The sequence below is a fragment of the Passer domesticus genome, chromosome Z (genome assembly GCF_036417665.1).
Source record: "Passer domesticus isolate bPasDom1 chromosome Z, bPasDom1.hap1, whole genome shotgun sequence".
In the NCBI taxonomy this organism is placed as follows: domain Eukaryota; kingdom Metazoa; phylum Chordata; class Aves; order Passeriformes; family Passeridae; genus Passer; species Passer domesticus.
The window spans coordinates 79,105,606-79,129,450 of record NC_087512.1 but is presented as its reverse complement, the minus strand read 5'-3'; the positions used below and the strand labels follow the sequence as shown (position 1 = coordinate 79,129,450).

Genomic DNA, 23,845 nt, shown 5'->3' with positions numbered 1-23,845 from the left:
CTGCAACCCTTCTCCACAGCAAATACCTTAAATGTGTACTTGTAATAACAAAACCAAAATTGCTAAATTTGGTTTATTGAAACCAAAATAAAAATCTTTTAGAGGTACCAATATGGCTGACATCCAGATGAATCAGCAAGCTGAAAACTTGTTATCTTACCAGGCATAAATTCACACCAAAGCAATATTTGCAGCTGAAAATTTCAATAAATGGGTTTTACACTATGCTTTTTGGTGTCAGTGAAAGATTAACTGTAATATGCTTTCCCGAAGAGAAACAAGGAATACAAAACAAGACAGAAGGGTCAGTACACATTAATTTAATTATTGCTATTTTTAAGCCTGATGTCAGTATTTTGCCCTGCTATATAGGACATAATAGACAGTTATAGATTTATTAAATAAATGAAGAAAAATAGACAACTTCCCTGAAAGGGGATTCCTTCATCTAGTTTTGAAGGAACTTGAACTATCTCCCACAGCATTTAGAGGTAGTTACAATAATCTTCAGTTTCCATTGTTCTGCACTTGTATTTCTAAACATAAATAATCAGGGACTGTCAAAGGAATGGTGAATGCATAAGTTAAAAATCTGCATTTTTAAGGCTTAGAATTTTGCACAAAAAAAGCCCCACAAACTCAACTGAAAATCCTCTTTCTGTGTAAGAAGCACTTAGCTCACAGTGCTGTCGTTTTCTTAAAGCAAGGGTACAATTTCAGCCCTGAAGCTTTGCAGAGGATCCTGTTTGGCTGAGTACAGCAGCCATCCTGTCTGAAACATTCATCAGCAGAATATTAACATTCAAAAGGTGTACAAAAAAAACCCCAAAACCCACCAACAAAAATAAAGAGTAAAAACTCACAGGGTATTCTCATATCTCTGAAAAATCAGACCAAAAAATCTCCTTCTCTATTCTACTCTATTGATTGTTGCCAGTAATCTGTCTGTTTAACTGCAATTAACACAGCTTGTATCAGTCATTCTGAATACTGACAACAATTTATGGTCTTCAGACAAATTCCCCAATCCCTTACCTTACAATAGAGTGGATGATAGGATGCCAGTGGTGTACTTTATTTAGAAAATTATCTGACCATGCAATGGGAGAGGTATGGTCAGTAGCATTTGCTGTTTAACTCCTGAACTTCTCTCCAGGTGTTTTTGCCCTGGGAGCTTTACTTGTTTCCATGTCCTAAAGCTGCCCTTGATCTAGCTGCTTTTTATTTTGAGGGGAAAATACATGACTAAAGTAAAAAGGTCCCTCTTTCCCTTTCCCATGAGAAAAATGAAGTCAGTTTTAGAATGTCAGTCAGAGTGATTAAAAAATGTGAGGGTTTTTTTGTTTTGTTTTGTTTTTGTTTTTGTTTTGGCTTTTTTTAACTGAGAGTTTTTACTTAAAAGCAGATGAATAGGTATATTCTCACATAGAGACCCCAAACCATTTTGGGTTGGTCATTTGTCTTTTCCTCTTACAGGGAAGTTCAGTTTTCTGAACTTAAATATATTTTATATTTTCACAGACCAGAGAAAGAATATGGAATATTATTCTTCTCCCATATTTCTTTCAGACTTCTCCTATGGACAATAGATTTGAAGCTCACCAGAACTATCTCCCTTTTTCTGACCCATGAGGATTTTTCCCGTGGAGGCATCTTTTATTTTTAAACATCAACTGTGTCAGCTGCGTTGTGGTTGTCAGGGTCAGCCTCTCGGAGCGTGGGACTGTGGTTTTGTGCACGTAACAGGACAAACTGTGCTTGCAGAGATGATGCAGAGCTGCCACCCAGGTCACCACAGGGCAGAGATTGTCATTCTGTGGACACCCCTGTGCTTCCTCTGGGTGGTCTGGCTTGGGACCATTCACCACCCGGCTCCTCATGCTTTATGGGATGCCCTAAGATTTCAGCTTTTATATTTTTCAGGTGCTGTGCTGCATCAGTGTATAGCTCTGAACTCCATGTAGAGTGTTAGTAGGCTCTCTTCACATTTTGTTCAGACACATCAATCCTTCCAGGCCTGAGAACCAAGGCCACCCTCTGCCTCAGGCCCCAAAAAGTACAAACAAAAGTGAATTGGAGAGGAGCAAACTGGGGGAATGTGACTTCATTACCTGAAGCTGTAACTGGAGAATCAACCCAGATATGCAAATGGACCAAACTTATAATTGTGTAAAAAACTCATTACCACCATCCATCTTGGGTGTAGCCTCTGCAAGGCTTTTGCACTGCCTAAGGTGCATCTGTTGAAGGCCTTTAATAAATACCCACTTTATTCTCTTAGCTCTGTCTAGCCTCTGTTCTAGGCAACCACTCCAAGGCGTCATGCACAAATATAAACAAGGAGGGAAGCACCTCCTCCTGCTGCCACATGAAAACCTCCATCCATGCCTCTCTCAAACCTTGTCCTTTGCAGGTAGCCAGAGCAATCCAGGGACACAGGTCTGGCACACTCTCTGAGGGAACGTGACCATTATTTCAGCTGCCTGCACATCTCCTGGCAGAGTATTTACAAGAGAACACACCTCAGTAAAATCACAAGGCTGTCTGCTCTATGAATCCATTAATCTCCCATCATGGTATGCCTCCGCAGGAAAATGTTTCAGGAAGGATTTTCCAGCTCCTTGTTCTCCCTTGGGATCTGTTTTTCTAGATGAGGTTCAGAAAGGGTGTCCCAGGGCTCCTTTGCTGCAGGAAGCAATCTCTGGAAGGATCATTCACAAGGTTTAGAAACCCCTCCTTGTCTGGAAGATTCAAGATGAGACTTGACAAAAGATGCTGAACTGCATTCCCAGAAGATCTCTGACATATGTTTTATAATATTGGACAGAAACTTTATATTTTGCCTTTCAGTACTCTCAGATCACACAAGGTGTTACAGACTCAGTAACTAATTTCTGCAGCACTGCTGCTCTGTGATCCAGGCAAGCTGGTGTTCTTCCTGGGAGTACCTTTCTGTCAGGAAGAAACTCGTCATCACACACTTCCCTTTAAACAATCCTCATTGTGAAAAGAAAAATTGTTATCGACTCAGCTCTAAGAAACACAGCAAGTCTGCAAAAACAAAATGAATAATTCATCTCTTAGAGGAAAAACTATCCTATAAGAGTGAGAATCTCTAAATCCATAAATCCTATAAATTAAGGAACTCCTAAGGAAGGAGAGCTTGGCTCCTATCACTTTATATGCATTTTATGTTAAGTAAATATTGGATTTTAAAAAAATGAACCAGAAGTAATCCCAGGAGACATTTTATGAACATGTAAAAGCTGGATGCTGCTGCCACACAGTGAGCTGGACCTCAGAGGCAGCAGTGTTTCTGCTAGGAGCTGGTTCCAGGAAGGTCAAAGCAGGAGCCAGGAAATAAGAAGGAAAAACCCTGATGTGCCTCTGACCAAGCTGGGAATCAGGAAAACAGCCCTGTGAGTTCCAGCAGTCATTAGCCAGGGAGGGTTTGGGATTTCAGGGTTACATCCATACAGCCCCCTTAACGTTGCTTTGGGCATCTGAAGTTTTTGGTTGTGACTTTTGGGTTTCACAGATGCTATAGGGTCAGTTCTAGTAGGGCTTGCAATGAGTGCATGGTATCCTGGCTTCCACCCCCAGACATGGCAAACTCCAAGACTCTGATTTGATTTGAAAATATTATGCTTCACAGAGGCCTTTGAAAGAAAAGGATGTAAAATTCTTCAACAAATACCATAAAACATTGGTATTTCAAGTAATTTCCTACAACACTGCTAAATGGGGTGAATTTGCATCTCCAGGTATTTAATGGAAAAGTTCCTTTAGTGCCCTTCAAAGAAAGCTTTTTTCTGAGCCAATGTCATCAAAATATTTTCCATAGCCTTGACTTGCTTTGCTGTGAAGCTGAATCTTATCCTTTTTGAAAATGGAGACTTGATGATAATTATATTTAATATTTATATGTGCTTCAGTTCCAAACTCTACATCCATTTCAAATAGTGTAAATAAAGGCAGCCTTTCAGGGGAAAAAAAAGAAAAGAAAACCAACCAAAAAACACCAAAAAAACCCCAACCAAAACCAACAACTAATTTTGATTAAAAGCCATAACTGCAATACTGAAACATTCACTGCAACTCAAGAGATGCTCCTGCCAGCTTGTTAGTGTGCTTCTATTTTCATCTGCCCACAGAATCTGTTACTTACATTTGGGTGCTGGGGGCCCTGAATTGCTGCTCTCACAAGAAGAAGAAGCAGCAGTGTGCCACACACTCTGTATCAGGTGTCCCTCTTTCAGGTTCTCTGCCACCCCACTCAAAGGGGAAATGACCATGGAAATATGATTTTTTCCTGCAGAGGTTCCTCTCACTGATGCTCTTCCTGTTTTGGGAATGTTTCTTTTGCAGGTGAGTGAAGGTGCATGAAATATCTCCCTTAATACAAACCATTCAAAATGTAAATTAGACATTATCTGAGGGTAGTAAGCAAGCAGTAGGACTCCTAACTTCTCATTTGTAGCACTGTCTGGAGCACACCTGGCTCCCCTGTGGCAACCTCAGAAGAAAACCTTGAAATGGCACAACCTCTTTCTCTGCCTTGTCTATTCAGCACACTTCTACATTGGAATTTCATCCCTCTGATCCAGATATCTGCGAGCATTTTCCACAACAATTGCTTGTGCTCTCACACTTATTAATTTTTTTTTGGGGGGGGGGGGGGCGGGGACTGTGTAAAACTGTGAACACTTTTAAAAAATGGAGCATTTTTAAAGGATGGCTCAGCCTGGACAGGAAATATGTACTTCTGCCAGGGCAAAGTGAGAAAGATAAAGTATTGGGGAGGTTTAAAATGTTCAGAAATCTGAAGGAATAGTCACACCATAAATATGGTTTACTTTGGAAACTGTAGCTTCCCTTCTCTCCTGTCCTAACATAAGTGATTATCTCACTTTTGCATCCACTGATGTAACTTTGCCTCAGCCTGTGCACAAAGCAGAGAGCCTGGAATCCTGGCTTGGCCAGAGGAAGACGTGAGAGATTTGGTTTTGCACTCAGTGTAAATATAATTAATTATCTGATGGTCAACACTGACATGGGTTTATATGATCTCAGCCTAAGGAGATTCCTAAAATCTGCCTAAGAACAAGGTGAAAACAGCAAATGTTGGGGCAGAGAAGGCTATTTTGTCTGTCTGCAGAAGGAAGGGAGAAAAAGAGATAAGTTTTAGAGTGACAGCATCACCTCAAACCATCAGTATGATACAGGCAGCTTTAAATCATCTTAACCCAGAGGTGGCACTGGATGCAGAAGTAGAGTTTGCAAATTATCCTGCACTCATATTGATTTATTTTTTCTTCATTTGTATTCTTCAGTGTGCACTGTGACGACACCAAAAACATCCCTAACATCATTTACATAACTCATCATAAAAGCCAAGATTTCAGAGTTCATTTACTTTCTCCATATTTTCCTCTGCTTCCCGATTTTGCCTCAACCTAGCATAACATGACAGCAATTCTGCTGCCAAAAATATAAAGGTTTTTAAAAGATTCTGCTTCTCTTCCTTCAGCTGGTTTATGCAGGCAGCTGGGTAAAATTTGGGTGGTGTGTGCAAGTAAGAGATTACTAGATATCTGGTGGCTGCCAGCTCCAGAAAAGTACTGATTTGAACTTATACTTTGCATGGACACAGCAGAATAAGAGTGGGCAGATAGATCTATCTTTAATCCATAGGCTTACTGGTAATTAAACAAGTAACGTGCAATTTTATTGCTACAATTCTAAAGATTGAAGAAGGATGCCTTCCAAAACGCATTATGCAGGAATTGTGATTTGGTGTGATGCAGTTCAGTAATGTCAGCCAAGACACATTTTATGTCCAACTCTCATTAAAATAACCCCAGAATAACATCACTGAACAGATTTTAGTAGAGAAATTACAACCACTACCTAACCCACATTAGCTAGCTTGCCTTAAAAGTCATCTCGAAATAACATAAAGGCCTTTGGAATAATGAGGATGAAGAGACATGTGAAAGCTTAATGAGCAGGCTGCTGGCTTTCCTGCAGTTTGATTTTGCCCTGATTTTCAATAACTTTGCAGAGCTGAGAGCTGCTGCTGAGAAGTGAGGCAGGATTGTCTCAGCAGAAAGGTTGGCTGTTGCAGGGAAACAATTGCTGACCTTCAGAGCAATTTGGAATGATGAGTAGTTTTTTCCCTTTCAAGAATCCTGCTTCCTGTACAAAAAAAGTGCCCCTTCTCACAATGATGTCATCCTTTGAGAGTGTGTCATGAAAGGAAGAGGTAGTTCCCCTAAGTAAACCCATACAGCTAAAATGTCTACACAATGTGCTGCAGAATCCCAAATGAGGAAGTTGGTCATGCCCAAGTGATTGTTTCTTACTGTTTTGGTTAAATTGGGGCTTTAAAGAAATTAAAGTCATCCTTCTGGCTAACCCAGAGACGCCAAAGGTGGCAGTGCTTTCTCAGTGAAACCCACGGAAAATCCATGTTGAATATTTTACACTCCCAGCAATGCAGCAGCTCACACTGACACAGCCAAATTGGGACTTCCCTCCCTGCAGTTCGCTGTTGTCACTGATCTAAAGTCACACACTGCATTTGGAGCAGGAAATAACCGAATATAATGTAGAGTAATTCAGGAAAATGGTCATAAAAGCAGCTATTCAGTGTAAAGAATACTACCTGAACAAAGGCTGCAAACATTTCAGCTGTGAGGATAAGGATTTCACGTGACAAAAGATCAGCTATGCAATTCTCTTTTCCAAATAGAAGTAACCAGCATATCTTAATGCCCACCACTTAAAGTTCTGACGCATGGAATTTATAATTCTCCAAAAGTAAAATTAGTGTCCTCAATTAAAGCTAAAAGCATGTGAGCCCACATAAGGAAACACACACAGACAGAGCTATTTACTACTGCAGTTAATTTACATTCAAGATAAGCTCACATTTTCCATGACTGAGGCAAATGACTTAATTCTGTTTTAAAAGGTAATAACAAATGTAATGGGTTTTATTTGAAAGGCCCACAACACATTAATTAAAATGAATCTGAAGGATTCTGTACTAAATGGAGCATACTCTTGAACTGTGGCAAACAAGGGAAAAGTATGGTACATTGAAAAAGATATTTCAAAAACAGCAAAGCTTCACTGTGTATTACTACATTTTTCCACATCAAAAAATCTCTTGTTTACTAATAGAAATACACGAAAAAACTTATAAGTATTAACTTGAATCACATTGTAGGTCAATAAAGTTCATCTACATTCCCATGTAGATGGGAATTAACCAAAAGCAATTGGTTAATACAGCACTCACTTTCTTTAGCTGATATTTCAAAAATCAGCAATGGTCTCAAATAACACTATTTTTTCTGCCTTTTTCCTTTGCTTTGAAGCATGAATGAAAACCACCAAACCAATAAGTAGAACCTAAGCTACTGTGGAGTGCTTTTGGACAGGCAGCAGTGAGAAGTTCAACTCTGTTTCCGCTCCCTCCTCCAATCTCCTCCAGGTTATCCATGTATTGATGCTTCCACCAAGGAAATGAGGACATTTTCTGCTGGAAAAATCTGCAGCCAGCCATTCACCTCCCTGCTTCTTGCTTCGAGAGAGGCTTTTCACAGTCCAACAAAGTCAGTGTGTGAGACAGAAACAGGAGAACTCACCCCCAGGCCACCTTCCAGCCCCAAAGGCTGCCACCACTCCCTTTGCATCAGACACAGCTGTTGTGCCACTGCAGCATCAATCAGGTGTGGAAAATTCATCTGAGGAATTAGAAAGGAAGCAAAACAAAAACATTGTCATCAGACCAGTTAGCATCTGGAGAGATGGGCACAGAGGGGGGAAACTGAAGACAGAGGACCAGGGCTGCCTCTTCCAGCAGAGCAGACGATATTATTAAATTGGCTTTAAAATGAAAGTGCATCCTAAGCCTTGATGCAGAGCTGGGGATGAAAATGACTGTGCAGTCACCTCTTCTTAGAAACAAAATGTTAGAACAAAGGGGAGGACCCATGGGTGTGACAGAGGGGAGGACCCAGGTGTGGGAACCACTCCTGCAGCAGGACGGGAGCAGAGCCAGGGTAAAAGGGAGCAGACAGACACTGATTTCAGCAGTCTCTGTGCATGGAGAGAGGGGGAAAGCAGCTGTGGAAGGGGACATGGAGAAGCTGTAGGAAAAAAGGCTGAAGGCTCGAGAGAAGAGAGAAGACTCGAGGGACAGAGAATTGCAAAACCATGGTTTCATTTAAGTGCACGTGAGAGTAGGAGAAAAGTAATGACTGAAAGGAAGGGGCAGAAGTTTCCTGCATATTAAAATACCTGGAAAAAAAGCACAAGGAAACACCAGCTCAGAGGATGTGTGCATACTTGGAGACACATACTAAAATGTTAAGATTGTAATCATGCCATAAACCAAAGGCCTATCTGGTAAAGGAGCAGATTATTAATGGTAAACTGCAAGAGTCTCAGCCATCCATACTCACACTTTTTTACACTCATTGTACATTCTCTGGCATCACCAGCAGTCACCTTTCTTATGTTCTTGTTATGAGACCTTGAGACAAAACAAGGGAAAACTCCAGGGCCCAAATTCTGGGGAGTTGCAGACTGAAAAGTGTGATTACAGTGCTTTTAAATTTAATGTGATAAAGCAAAAAACTTTAAATGGTCAACCACTTTAATGGCTTAAGCACTTTAAGAAAATTAAAGGACTATTTAAACATCTTCCTTGTGTTATCTATCCTTCTTAAATTATTTTAATAAGAAACCATTTCATCTTGAAATAAGACATACTTTTTTCACAGAGAGAGCAATAAAACACTGGAACAAATTCCCTACAGACATGGTGGGGGTCTCCATCTCTGGAGGTTTCCAAAATGGGATTGGACAAAGTGCTGGATAATCTCCTTGATGCTGCTTTCCCACAAAAGGGATTTCCAACCTGGCCTATCCTGTGATTCTATGACTCGTTTGATATATCTGATCTGTCAAAATTTAAAAAGAGAGGAGCAATAAGCATTGCTGTGGGAGATCTTGTTAAACATCATAAAGATGAAAAAATGTTTTAATTACTCTTAAATTGTTCTGATTAATCTCAACCAATGATTTTCAAATCTCCTTCCAGTATCTCGACATTCAGCCTTGTTGAAGGCAGGTTCAGGAAAGGAACAGGGATGATTTCTGACTAAAGGTTGCAGCACTGAACACTGGAAATGTTACCAAATGGGGTGTCATCATTTTTGCCAGCACAAGGTTATTTATCAATGAACTTTCCTGATGGTGTTACATCTTAGTAGCCCTTAAGGCTTTCCACATTATAAAACCACATTTCACATGAAACACATGTAGAGCTAATATATAAAAGAATACTGAAACATTTGTGAAATTTAAGAGAGAGGATGGCTTGTCAGAACTGGAGACTCTTCATTTTTGTTTCTCAGGCTTTTCAGTGGTATGACAGATCTTTTCCCTGTTGCCTGCCTACGTAGCTTTGCTCTGGTTTGGTGGGAGCTAATATTGATTCATTAGCTCTAATTCACTCCTTTATTGCCAGTCAACTGTAAGACAAAAGAGATATTGTTCAAAACCCTCTCTTGACTTCAAATAGAGGCCTCAGGCTTTTTAATTTAAAAAAAATTAATTGGGGTATATACTGCAGGGAAATACACAGCAAGCCAATACTGCTGTTAGCGCTGGCCAGAGAGTTTATTTAACAAATCCAGTTTACCTTTTTCCTACTGGCAGACATTATTTGAAATACTTCCTTTTGAAGGGGTGAGCAATAAAAACTCCCAGCAATGCCTGGTGATGTGCCACAGCCTCTTTTCCTGTGCTCCCAGCACATGATGAGGCAGAGCTTCCCCCTTCTCAGTCAACCTGCCCTGTCATCAGCCCGCCAAGGATTTGGCAATTGCTCATTCAAAACACAGATATTAACCTTGCTCTCTACTTTCTCTCCATGCCCAGCCATTCTGACAATCTGGATGCACAGCCCTCCCTGTCTCTCCCTGCTGTCCCACCTCTCCTGCCACCTCAGAAGCCTGGCACAAGTCCCATCAGAGGCTGTCACCCTCTGCAGGTTTCACCACTTCCAGCTGCACCTGCTGTCAGCAGAGACACCTCAGCATTCTCTTGTCTGGGCATCTACAAAGCAAAATCAGCTTTTTCTTCCCTTCATATGCTGCTTGTCTATTTCATTGCAGAGAATTCTAAATGGTCACATGAATATTTCGGCTTAAATTTTGTGTCTTCAGCATCCACCTGGTTCTTCATTACAATTGAGGGGGCACAATATCACACTCTTGATTTTTTCTAGTTCCAGTTCAGAAGAACCTGCAGTGCTGGTAGACTTGAATGATTTCATTTTTCTGCACAACATTAGCAAAATGTTAAGCATAGAGGACTTCTTCACTGAGAAAGAAAAGACACTCTCTTTTGATATATACTTATAATAAACTCTTAATTGCGTAAAAAATTCTCTGAGTTTGCTTTCATTTCAGAAAAATGTTGTCCCCCACAGAGGATTTTGATCCTGCACATACAGCATTTTCCAATGAAAGGCATTTCTCTGAAAATTCTCCAAAAAGTTACATATTAAACGACTAAAAATACCAAAGTGACGTCTTCTTTAAAAGACAAAAATAGTGATGAAAATCTCATTGTCCCATTCACAGCCTATTCTTGTCATTACAAACAAAAACTTGAAATCAATGTTTTTTCAGTGCACTATTTGGAGCTAACATGATTTTTTCCCAGGGCAAAACCAATTACAGCAGAATTACCCTGGTAGATGTTTGTCTGACATCCAACAAATAATGTTTCTCCTCCTCCTTCATTTTGTGAGATGGTTGTGTGTGTTTAGGTCCCACTTGCTCTTAAGTCCTGCATTTTGATGGCCAGAATCTTCTTTTTGTCTCTAAATGGAAGCTGAAGTTCTCACGTGGTCACAAGCCAGTAGGAACTGGGTTTTAAGTAAAACATCAAATGGCCATAATTGAATTTCTGGAGCTGGCAGCACCCCCTGAACTTGCTGAGAGAGAAAAGCAGGCAAGTTTTTGAGTAGCTGTAGGCTCTCAAGTGGAGCTCTGACTCACACAGAGGGAAAACACACGACATTGTTTTGAGAGTTTCTCTGTGCACATTATTCTAATTTGGCAGTCCTGGGTCTCAACTGGTTTTCAGAAGTGTCATAAATCACTGCCATTTCTGTCCTTAGCTACCAAGAAAAACAGGCACCATGTTGTGGGACTTTCTTACACCTCTTCTTCTGACACAGGTTTATTTGGAAATGCTTTGAACTCCACATCAAATACCCCTCATAATACAAATTAAAAATTCACAAAAATGTTTGAACAAGAAGTGTGCACAACTGACCACAAATCACTGAATCTGTGACTGGCTGACTGACTTTAAGGTGCAGTTGTAATGCTGTGATTAAAAAGGCTGTGATGAAAAAGGCTGTGTTTTCCCTGCTAAAATATCTGTCAGACATTGTGGATAGGTTCTCTGTTCTCCCAGTGTCCTTATGAACAAAAGTAACAATTATAAAAGACAATAACTATGATTTTTGAAGTTCATCATCCTTAAAGAAAATACCATAATTTCTTGGGAATTAGGGCAAAAAAGCCCTAGTAAGGAAGGGGGCAGCACAAGACAAAAAGGTACCTGATAAAACTGATTGTCCACATAAGCATATTGAATAAGCTAAAATACATCAGAGGCTCAGATAGTATTAAATACAAATAAAACTGGAGTCAGCAGCAAAAAAAAAGATATGGGCTTGAAGGTCTGATGGAGAAAATCATAAAAAACTCAACTGCATCCATGTTTGGGGTCCTCAGTGCAAGAAAGATGTGGAGTTCCTAGAGTGGGCCCAGAGGAGGCCACAAAGATGCTCTGAGGGCTGGAGCCAGGCTGGGAGAGCTGGGGGTGTTTGCCTGGAGAGGAGAAGGCTCCAGAGAGAGCTCAGAGCCCCTTCCAGGGCCTAAAGAGGCTCCAGGAGAGCTGGAGAGGGACTTCTTTTATAAGATGTAGTAACAGCACAAGGGGGAAGTGTTTCCCACTGCCAGAGGGCTGGGTTAGATAGGATCTTGGGAATTGGGAATTGTTCCCTGGCAGGGTGGGCAGGCCCTGGCACAGCTGGGGCTGCCCCTGGATCCCTGGAAGTGCCCAAGTTGGACACTGGGGCTGGGAGCAGCCTGGGACAGGGGAAGTTGTCCCTGCCATGGTAGGGTGGCACTGGATGGGCTTTGAGGCCCCTCCCAAACCAGACCATTCCATGATCCTTCAACTCCATGATCCTCTGATTTTGACAAAACGGAGATTAGGACTCAAGAAAAGAGAAACTGAGCAGGAAAAGGTTTAAGAGGGACCACAACACAAAATGGTCTTTTAAAAGAGGACTTTAAAACCCTACTGCTACAGCAGAATGTGCCAAGCCTAAGTGTGTTGTGGAGGACTGGCAAAGATTATCTCCAAGGCACAGAATTTTCTCCCTGGAGGAAAAAGAGCTGAAAGAAGCACACCAGAATGAGATGTGGCTGGTGGTAAGTTTTACCTTCTCAATGGGTGAACTATGTGACACCTAAAGTCTCTTAAACTTAGCTGAAAGATCTGGAAGAAGAACCCAGAGAAAAAATCTAAAGTGATTTTCTGGTTTCAGTTTATGCCCTTAGTAAAGACAAGAGCAAGTACAGTGGCCTTTTGCTGTCACAGTGTTTGGTAAAGAATAAATCTGGACATTAGCCCTAGGAATAACTTGAGCATGCTGATACTTTTTTCTCCAGTCTGTTTATAGAAGAGAAACAGTGAAGACACAAAAGTTTGAATACACATACAAAATTAAATTGGAGAGGTAAAGCCCAAAGATATTTGTGAAAAGAGAACACCTTTTCAAATAAGAAGTGAGTAAACTGGAGGACACAAATAACTGAAACCTGATTTAATTTTAGAATAGAGACCCCTGCTATGCACACAGGGTCAGATGGGAAACTTCTGTTTCCATTCAAGCTGAGAATTGACTAAAAAGTGAAGAGAAAGACTGAAAGCATGCTTCTGACCATGAGATGAGTACAAGCACTTCAGATAATGACTTGGAGCACTTAGATTAATTTGATGTGCCTTCATATGGCTATCCATCTCCAGAGACCACAGAGGAAACTCTGAGTCTCGTAAGCCCTTGTTGGTCATGGGTGGGCCCAGCAACAAAAGATAGTTCAGATTATTTATGTGAACAACAACATTAACCAATTAAATCCTTATTAATTTCTGTGGAGAAAAAAGACTTTAAACAAGCGACCAGAAAAAGCTGTGCGCTACTAAGTCTTGTCAGATCCTACGTTGAGTTTTCATTATTTTCTACTTAGACAAAATGTCCAGGAAGCCCTGGAAAAACACAGGATAACTGAGTGTAAACATGGCTCTCCACGGCTCTAATTTAATAAAGAAGTGCAAGCACAACTTTAACATTAGAAGAGAACCATCCTCTCTGGCTCACACAGTCTATCCTAGCTGCCTCTACTTAATAAACTACTTAGCCTGATTTTCCCAGCTTTTACCTACAAAACTGGTTGAAATTCATATTGTTTTATAGTAATATGAAAAAAGTAAGACAACATAAAATTCAAGGTGCAGGACAGTGCATTATTCTAACTCCTGAAAGCAGTCAGTGAAGGAGAGAGGAAAATCTGGCACTGTGAACCTGCTGGATTGGTGGGCACGGGTGCTCTCTCTGGGGAAATTTGTTCCCAAGTAGGGGATCACTGTCATTTTTCCTGTAAGGATGGTGGTAGGAGCAGGGTTTCCTCACCCTGAGGTCAGGCAGCCTCTCAGCATTCACTGGAGTGGACATGAAGCACACGTTTCCTTGCTGGCTGTGCTGGGACCCAGGTGCTTCCTCTTGCTTCAGTGGCTGCACTGTGGTTTGTGAACCACAACTTGTATTTCCACAGGAGGAACAGGATGGGAGTAAATGGCACAGAGAGGAGTGTCTGAAATGCTCTTTTTTTTTCTCCTTTTTTCTGTGTGTGTGTGGTTTTGTTGTTGTTGTTATTATTTTTTGTTTTGTTTTGTTTGTTTTTGTTTTAGTTTTTGTTTTTGTTTTTGTTTTTGTTTTTGTTTTTGTTTTTGTTTTTGTTTTTATTTTGTTTCCCAAGAGTGCCTGCACCCTCTGGAGGAAATGGAGGTTTTGTACCCAGGCATGCATCCCTGAACAGGAACATGCATGGGGTTAATAGGGACAGAAAGAAACCTGACATTTGCTTTTTTATTAGCAGAGAAACAACTAGCCAGGGCTGATGGCTGAGCTCTGAAAAACATCACCACCTACATCTAACCAAGTGAAACATTCAGGCCAAATGCACACTATTATATAAATGTCTTTGCAAAGATCCACAACACTGAGATACTTAACAGGCTTGTATTTTCTCATGTATATTTATTTTTTTTAAAAAGCTGAAAAACGGTATTCTCATTTCCATTTAGCTGAAAATCCAAGAATAGGAGGTCTCTGCTGTATAATAAGAAGAAGATTTCTGCAAATTATTTAACTTAGAGGAGAAGAAGCACTATCAATGCAGCAAGGCTGACACTGATGCAGTTTGGAGTCACAGTTGGAGCAGAGAGAGATGATACTTATAAATATGGGTAGTGGAAGTTATGGTCATGAATTTTATCTGCCACAGCTTGTATTGAAGACCTTTTATTAAGCAAGCATTATTTCCAGCGTTTTCTCCAGAAGCCTGAAACAATTGGCTAAATACTGCTGGAATTAATTATGCTTCCCAATTTTCATGTGCGTTTAAACTATCCAAGGATCTTCAAGGAGTGGGTTATATATGAAACACAGAGGACTGTTAAAAATAGTTGGTTTTAATTACTTTCTTCTGTTTAAAAATACCTGTCTACCATGGTTGATCCAGTGAGTTTTCCTTTCTTTGGCACTACATGCTAAAAAAATCCAAGAAGGGAAAAAAAGAAAAAAAAAAAAAGAAAAAAAAAAGGGAAAAAAAAGAGCAAGCTATTTCTGAGTCCTTGAAAAGAAATGAATGTTTCAATTAAAGAAATACCTTCAGAAACAACAGGAAGGATAAGAAGTTGAGACATTTCCTGCAGATGGGAAGGTACATCAACTCAGGGTAATGATTATTTTGATTTTTTTATTAGACTTTTTTGGTTTGGTTATTTATAAAGCAAAACCGACTAAGCCAATTTTAATTATGATACCTCCACAGTCAGATTACAAATTATCTGTTCAAACACTTTTAATATTTTCATATCTCTTTTGTCCAAAACTTACTTTTATAATATTTCCTGTAAATTTAAGAGAAACATTCAACAAGATTTTACAACAGTCCCATCAAACTACACAAGAGTACTTTTTACAAAGAGTTGACCAAACTATTGGAAGCAGACACCTGAGTTATTTCTGTAAGGGCAACACTTCCAGTGGGAAACAATTTTTGGAACACACCAAAATCTTTTAGGCAGAAGTTACTGCACTGCTAACATTGAAAGCAGCTAAATGTGCTTTTTAAAAATGACAATTACTGAGCTCTTCCATTCAGATTCATGACTGACCAGGAGAGCTCAGGTTTTCAAACCACGCCTAACATTTATGTGTCACATGGCAGGCAGATTATCTCCCTACTACTGGCTAATTAAAGTAATTTTTTTCCTCACAGGGTTGGACTCCAGTCCAGCCCACTCTCCCTGACATCCAGTGCCATCATGTGGAGACAAATTGTTACTCTCTGGATGCCTGTGAGGGCTTCTTATAGGGGCAAACCATTGCATTCACTTAAAATCTTGTATTTGCAATAGTGAAACAATTTTTTGGGAAAAATATCACATTAATAAGGTGTTTGGCAGTTAAAACTTCCTTGGCTATTAAGAACCTCCTTAATGTCTCAGATCTGTACTGCTAGCTGCCATGACTTCTCCCTGTATTAAAATAAAAAACGTTTTCTAAAACACAGACAGAATCTCTTTTGCTCTCATCTTCTAAAATGGTGTGAAAGCATCATTCACTGGAGTTTATTTTTTGGTACTAAAATTTTCACTGTCTTTCCTCAAGGACAAAGTGACAGATTCCTTCCTTGAGAAGAAAAAAGGAATCAGTTTTATCTTCCATTCTTATACAAATATATGCACACACACTTTCATATGCACACATACACACACACACAAAAAAAAAAATATTTAACTTTGAGATAGAATATGGGGAAGATGATGGTCTTCTTGTGGTCACTGGACATTTTGACTGCCCTGAGACAGGAGCTCCACCCTGGCAGGTTTCAGACTGAATGGTGGCAAATCCATGTGAAGAAGCAGAAATAAAAGACTAAAACAATTTTTGCTCACACCCAAATTGTCAGAAGCTGTACATTTGGACAGAAAATACATGTGACAGGTGACTGTTCTATTAGCAAATGTCAGGTGCTGCAATGCACTGACTCCTTTTGCCCCATGTGTTTCCTGCCAGAGAGCAAACACATTTAGCTTTGGCACAGAAAGTTTTCTAGGGAGGTCAAAATGGCCTTCAAACAAGCAGGGTATCAATGCTTCTTTAAAGCAGGTCCACAATGCTTATCAGAATCCATTACAGAGGATAGCCACAGCACATTAACTTTATCCAAAATGATACCCTGTGGTCTGTCTCACTGCCCCAGCCCAAACATCCAGTCTGGAGATATAAACCAAAGGAAACAAGTGGTCATGTTTCACCAAGCCTTAAGAGTCCAGGAAGAAACCACAATTAGCTGTGTGACTTTGGCAGGAGCACTTTTAATTAAACAGGCAATGAATTTGGATCAGGTCTGTATGTTGGGAGAAATGAAACCTGAAATTAAATTCTGAAATTTTCATCCAAATGCCTACAAACCACGATGATAAACATGCACAAAAACAAGCAGAGAAGCAGGAATTCTATATTTGTCTTTGCCTCAGACATGGAAACACTGACAGCATCTATCAGGTCTGAAGCAAACAGGTTATCATCCCATACAGCAGTCCTAATCAAACCACTGTGACACTTTTAAAGACTTGCTGCACCAAAAATCCTTTTACTAATCTGGACTAGCAAAAGAAATCACAACAAAGCCAGCTTTCTTTCCCTTTTGCAGAAACTTTTTTCTTGAAGCCCATGGCACCATGAATGGTCGTATGTTGCAGCTTAGAACTGTTCTTGCAATACAGTCCCTTCTACACGGCTGTTATACTTTAGAAGGAAAAAAAAAGGCAAAATATTCAAATGAGGAAGCTGATTTGCTTTCTTTATACATACACTTTTTAATATACTATAGAAAATACATTATATATTTTAATAATCATGCATATATAAGTCCATATACATATATGCATGTGACCAAAGTAAAAAATCAGCCAGACTTCTTAATGAGAGTGAAATTTCTGCCCTGCTTTTATAGGTAGGGAAACTACAGCCTCCTCATTTGGTGGGCCAATTTAAACAGGGCCAGTTTAAACCAGGCCAGTAATTACCAGGTCCTCGGGATTGTGTCCATGGTGAATAAACCAGGAAGATTCTTTGTTAAAGAAGCATCAGTAAACTAGTCTCTGGGCAGCACTCAAATCAGTAAACAAGCAGAACTGAGGAAAAGGCTCAAGCACAGCATATTCTGAGGCGTCACTGGTTTATGCCACCCTGTGCTCTGTCTCATGATTCAGAGGGGTAGAAACCAGAAATTAATCTGCCTACTGCTGCAACGGACAACAAAAATATTTTTACAAACAGCTCAGCATCCAAAGGAGGGCCAAGGAGAATCTTGATTAGATGCAGGGGAAAGCAGTGACACAGGAGCAGGAAAAGGCTGAGGTGGGGAAACCCCCTTCATGAAATGGAATGAAGGATGAAATGATCCAAGGAGAAGGGGTCAGTAATGTGCTCTGTGACTTGTGTCTCGCTTGTGGCAACCGCAGATCTGTGGGGCTGGGTGGGATCCACCCGAGGATCCCGAAGGAGCTGGAGGAAGGCCTCACTGAGCCCTTCATCCCTTTACCAGCTGTCCTGGCAACCCAGGAAGGCCCCAGGTGACTGGAATTTGGCAAACAAATTACCCACCAACAAGAGGCCCAAAAGAAGGATCTGGGGAAGTAGGTAAAAGCCACTGGGGTGAGGGATCATACCGTAAGGTGTTGGATCCTGCCCTCGGGTCACAACAACCCCTGCAGCTCCAGGATGGGGGAAAGGGGCTGGAAAAGGCCCTGGGGTGCTGTGGCAGCAGCCGGACAGAGCCCAGGGGTGCCCAGGCGGCCAAGAGCCGATGGCCCCTGGGCTGTGCCAGCCGTGGGTGGCAGCGGGAGCGGGGCAGTGCCCGGCCCTGTGCTGGCCCTGCTGAGGCCACAGCTCCAGTGCTGGATCACCTCTGGGCCCTCACACGGGGAATGGAGGGGCTGGAGCGGGGCCAGGGAAGGGAACGGAGCTGGGAAGGGAATGGAGCCCCGGGAGAGGCTGAGGGAGCTGGGAAGGGAATGGAGCCCCAGGAGAGGCTGAGGGAGCTGGGAAGGGAATGGAGCCCCGGGAGAGGCTGAGGGAGCTGGGAAGGGAATGGAGCCCCAGGAGAGGCTGAGGGAGCTGGGAAGGGAATGGAGCCCCAGGAGAGGCTGAGGGAGCTGGGAAGGGAATGGAGCCCCAGGAGAGGCTGAGGGAGCTGGGAAGGGGCTGCAGCCCCAGGATGAGGGGGGTGTCCCCGGAGGGTCCCCTAGGCTGTGAGTTGGCTGGCAGCAGCAGGCAGGCAAGGAGACTCCACACCCTCAGCTTCTGAGGGTGCTGATTAGATGAGGGTTGGTTTGGGGTCCCATCCCCGGGAACAGCATGGTTACTGAGGGAAAAGAGGAAAGGGGAGGGAGGGGGAGAGGGAAAGGGCCTAGGGGAGGGAAAGGCCAAGAGAGGAGAAAGGGTAAGAGAGGAAAAAAGGTTAAGAAAGACACTGGTCTCGCTCGCACGGTTTAAAAGGGAGAATGAAAATGGGCGCGGAATCAGACTCGGGCCAATGGATTACAGGCTTGGGATATACCATACATTTTGGAGGGATGAGACAGAGCACACCATTTAAATAAAATGCAATACTGCACTAGGAGAGGCTGAGGGAGCTGGGAAGGGGCTGAGCCTGGAGCAAAGGAGGCTCAGGGGGCCCTTGTGGCTCTGCACAGCTCCTGCCAGGAGGGGACAGCCGGGGGGTCGGGCTGTGCTCCCGGGAACAGGGACAGGAGCAGAGGGAATGGCCTCAGGCTGGGACAGAGCAGGTTTAGGCTGGAATTTAGGGGAAATTTCTTCACCCAAAGGGTTGTCAGGCCTTGGAACAGGCTTCCTGAGGAAGTCTTGGGTCCACCACCCCCAGTGCAAGGAAGCTTTAAGTCACCACGTTCACCTATTATCTACACGTATCACATGCCTTGTGGTTGTTTATTTTTAAATTTTTAACAGTTGTGCTTGTGCAATGGCAAAAGAAATGCCCTTGGCCAGGACACAGCAGATTTATGCAGGTGTTTGTGCTCAGCAGAGAGAGAGACACACCAGACACACGCAGCTGTTCTATCTGCAATCCCTCACACCGGAGTCTGGCACCTCTTGTGATTTCCCTTTCTTGTTTTTTGGCCTCCGTGTCCCTCAAGTGGGTAATTACAGGATGGTTTTCAGGGTAGCTCATCTCCCTTTCAGAGAAGCACACAGAAGAAAATACAGACTCGAGGATTACACATCCAGAATGTAAAATGCCAAATTTCGGCCCAATACATGGCATATGCAACCCATAAAATTAACACAGAATTACAGCACTAAAGCTGATTATGAGTAGTGCTAACTGCAAGCACAGAAGGAAGACGTGTAGAAGACACAGTTACATCCTTTGCCAAGAAACATTTCCCTCCTACTATACAAACTTCAGAAAAAGATAGGCACTGAAATGTCATTATTTTATTGGTTTTATTCATACCAAATTATTAAAATTTGCTAGAATTTCCCCGTACAAGCAGGAATTTTCTGAGGAGGTACTTTGAATGGTTTCAAAAAACTCTCAGCAACAACATGTCTTTCATTAAAAAATTAAATTTAAAGGTTATTAGGCAACTCCACAGAAGAGGCAGGACATTCTGCTGAAGTCCATCCTGAAAATGTGTGTCAACACTGACTGGAAGGATCTGTCTCACAGAATAGTGTTTATTCAGCTCTTCTTTCACTTCCAGATGAGTTCATCCAGCACCAAGAAGAAGGGTGGGTTTGGTCACAGCCAATGAGCAGAAAGATTAATTTCTGGGGAAATCTGAACTCTCAGTTCTCAAAACTAAGAGGAATCTGCAATCTTACATTTCTGTGGGCTTTATTAAGCTTTTTTTTTTTAGATGTGGATTCAAACCCAATTTGTCTGTTTTGCCACGACTCAGAAGTCAAACTGTGAAGAAAATATTTTCCCTATTCAATTAAGGGAATGGGAGCAATACTTTGGTGTTAGACAGTTCTGCAGATCTTGGGGAAAAAAAAATCTCTCATGACCTCTGCTGTCTTTAAATGAAATAAAATAATGAAAACGTGGAGCTACCTTATCATCCCACATGAACTGCTGTTTAAACACTGATTTAAACACTGATTTAAACTAGCAAAGGACTCTGAGTTTGACTAAAACCAGTCATGTTTCATTCAACAAAAGAGTGAAATGTGGGCTTCCTTAGGAAGAAAACAGAGAGCAAATTGTATACAGGGAATATAAACAGCCTGCAGTGAGAGGAAACTAAGATTAGCTGAGTAAATTAAACAGGTAATTAAAAAATGCACCAGAGGTCTTCTGTGGGCAAAATTATAAATCTTTCTCTTTCATAGCAGGAGAAACTTCACTACAAGAAATCACTCCAAGAAGAGGCAGCACTCCTTCTACTTCCTTTTTCTAAAAATGTGCATTCAAACCCCTGACTTTATGCAATTAATGTGTGGACTTTTCCAATACTGCTCCATGTGCATTAGATAATGGGATAAATCTTACAACGCTTATTTTATTACAATTACAACTTTCTAAATATTGGGATGTTCACTTCTGCAAATACGCTGAGAACCACAGACCAAAAGAACCAGGTTACAGTGCAATTACTGATTACAGCAACTCTCATTATATTAAAAATATTCTCCTGCCCTTTCCTTTCCAGATACAGGTTTTTTGATTTTTAGTTTTAATGTATTTTATCAAAATAACTAATTTCAGTATCTGCCTTGCATGTGTAATTCTGTTTAGCAAGAAACATTACCCTCCTATTGTACAAACTTGAAAACATATATGCACTGATTGTTTTATTCACTCCAGATTAATAGAGCATTATTATCCAAGAGCAACATCTCAGATCCACTACAATTAATAATATAATTAATTATAGCAAGAATATTAGTAAAAATATGTGTAATATCTAATATACTACATATTGCATATTATATATTATATTATTAGTGTTATTATATAAGTGGTCTGCCTGGGAATCATTTCTAATCCTGCTGCTGTGCCAAATACTGTTTTTCACCTCTTGCTGGAGGTGAATGGCACAGCTATTCAGAATCCCACTACTGGCCAAAACAGCCACACAAAACTGCACTTTTCCAAGAACCTGCAGAACAATTAGCACTTTGCAACGGCAGCTCCTGCAAATGTAAGGATTATATAATGAAAATTGTCCCTGGGTGCTGTGCATTCAATGTGTTATTGTAAAAGTAGAGAAAGCGGATGATACTTGAGGAAAAAATAAATTAGAGTCCTTCTCACAGCGGTGAACTCAACTGCAAGGCATGAAAACACAAATATTCAAGCTAAGGCAAGTGAAAACTTTCAAAACTCAGAGAACTCTTGATGGAATACAACACTAAGCTGAGAGAGATACTTGACCGAGTGAATCAATGCATCATTCACAACAAAACTACAGCAGGACCTAATTTTTAGTTTGATCTTTATCAAAGGCAGGCACTGACCTGACAACAAAGATTAAAACAAGTTGGAAAGTTTTGACGTGCAATTTCCAATACCAGATTTTTTATGTAAAAAATCACATTCACTCGTGCCACGGAGAATCCTTTAACGGGAAACATGTTTTTGTGCTCAACACCAAAAAACCCCAGGCATAACACAGAATTCCATATGACTTTCTCTTAAAACAGCCAACATAATCTTGGAAAACCAACTTACCTGCTTTCTCCTTTACCTCTATGAGGTACTTCCCTGTTTTACAGAGGAGGTCACAGCTACATTTGCTCACACATGTAGAATACCAAGACAGTTGGAAATAATTTTCTCAACATTACATATTTTATTTTTTCCTGTAATCTTAAAGCTACATCTTCTTTTTATCCTGTACATGAAAAAAAACAAAACAACTGTGTTAGCTCAGAAGCAGCTGTTGAGTGTTTTTGGACCTGTTATTCCTCTGTGTATTCCCAATTTAGCTGACAGGCCATAGTCTGGCTACTTTGCAGAATCAGCTGGCTGGAGTATCCAAAGCTTTGACAGAATTCTGCACAATGAGATGATAAATCAAACCAATTGGCCCTTTTTTCTTTTAGGAACTTGAAATCCATTCACCATTAGTTGTATAACTTTTTTCCTGAATTATGTAAATATAGATGGATCAAAGCCATAAAGTCAAAGGCAAATGACTCCAAGATTCAGGATTTCAAATTATGATTCTTGATAGGTTACAAACCGAAATGTTGAAGTTAAAATCCACATCAGAAAATTAATCAAGTTTGAAGTTATTTTACTCTTGCTTTTAAGTCTGCTAACTTTTCAAGGGATACAAAATGTTCTCATTTACTACTTGTTCCTGTGTCTGCTAACAGTAGGAAATTAACAGAAGCTATTTAAAAATTTGCTCAGTCAAAATTATTAAAGATAATTGTTAACTAAACACACAAAGTTCTGTGGTGAAGAGTGAATACTATTCAGTAATACCTTACTTTCACCTGCAAAGTTTACTATTATGAAAAAACGGGGTACTTTTACAAATATCCTCAAGAACTGTTACAAAAATTCTCATTTTCACATGAGAATTTATATTCTCATAAATATAAATATTTTTTATTTATAATAAAAAATATTTATATTTTTTATTATACTTACAGAAATCCTTCAGAAATCTCCCACTTGAAAAACACCCTCTGAAAAACCTCCCCTATGCTGCATGGAGGGGTAAAACATCAAAAGCAACTTGTAAACTTTAATTGATAGAGAATCACAAATGTCTCTGCTGCAAGATTTGCATGTTTCTGTTTGTGCTCTTCTAAAGCTGGCCAAAATTGGCAGCACAAGTTATTCCATATTCCTGATTTCTCAACTACCCTCTATTACCTCCAGCATTCAGGACTCACCAGACATTCCTATTTCTCTGGCACTCTCCTGATTGCTTTCACATCCTTCCACACTCTTCTTTCGTTTGTTCTTTCCTGCCACTCCTCACTATCTTGCCTAAATTGAGCAGGAGTCTAAAAAAGGTAACTGGTATTATTATTTCTAAAAGCCTTTTGTTGAAGGAGAACACTCTGAAAAGTGTATGAGCAGTTATTGAGGCTGTTTTGTTCCTAATTTTGGACCAAGACGTTCCACCAAGCTGTAATTGCTGCTCCATCAGACCCCACACGCCCCATCCCTTCACAGACATTTAGGGCCAATCTTGAGAGGCAGCTGGGTGGAAAGATATCAGGCTAATTCCAACAGAAATGTGTGGGGAATTTTATATCCATGGTTTTTCTGACAGAGCCATGCTGTTCTGAGCAGTGCTGTGATGAAAAACTGAGGCCAGGAACAGAGCAGTAACTTCTCAACAAAAGCAGCAACAAGTGCAGAACTTTTTCCAGTACTTTAGAGAAAATCAG

The 23,845-nt window shown here is 40.8% G+C and overlaps 2 long non-coding RNA genes across 3 annotated transcripts; one reads left to right on the top strand and one right to left on the bottom strand.

Annotated features, from left to right (window-relative positions):
• Window positions 1–304: 304 nt before the first annotated feature.
• LOC135289545 (uncharacterized) lies at window positions 305–18,530 on the bottom strand. The gene is made up of 2 exons (XR_010352292.1): window positions 18,133–18,530; window positions 305–7,754 (listed from the first exon to the last, which is right to left on the bottom strand). It is a non-coding gene; the product is annotated as an uncharacterized LOC135289545 (long non-coding RNA).
• Window positions 17,928–22,841, top strand: LOC135289546 (uncharacterized). 2 transcript variants are annotated; one of them, XR_010352295.1, is made up of 2 exons: window positions 17,928–18,099; window positions 19,433–22,841. It is a non-coding gene; the product is annotated as an uncharacterized LOC135289546 (long non-coding RNA). The 2 variants fall into 2 exon arrangements; XR_010352293.1 differs by having other exon boundaries at window positions 17,928–18,103.
• The last annotated feature ends 1,004 nt before the right edge of the window (window positions 22,842–23,845 follow it).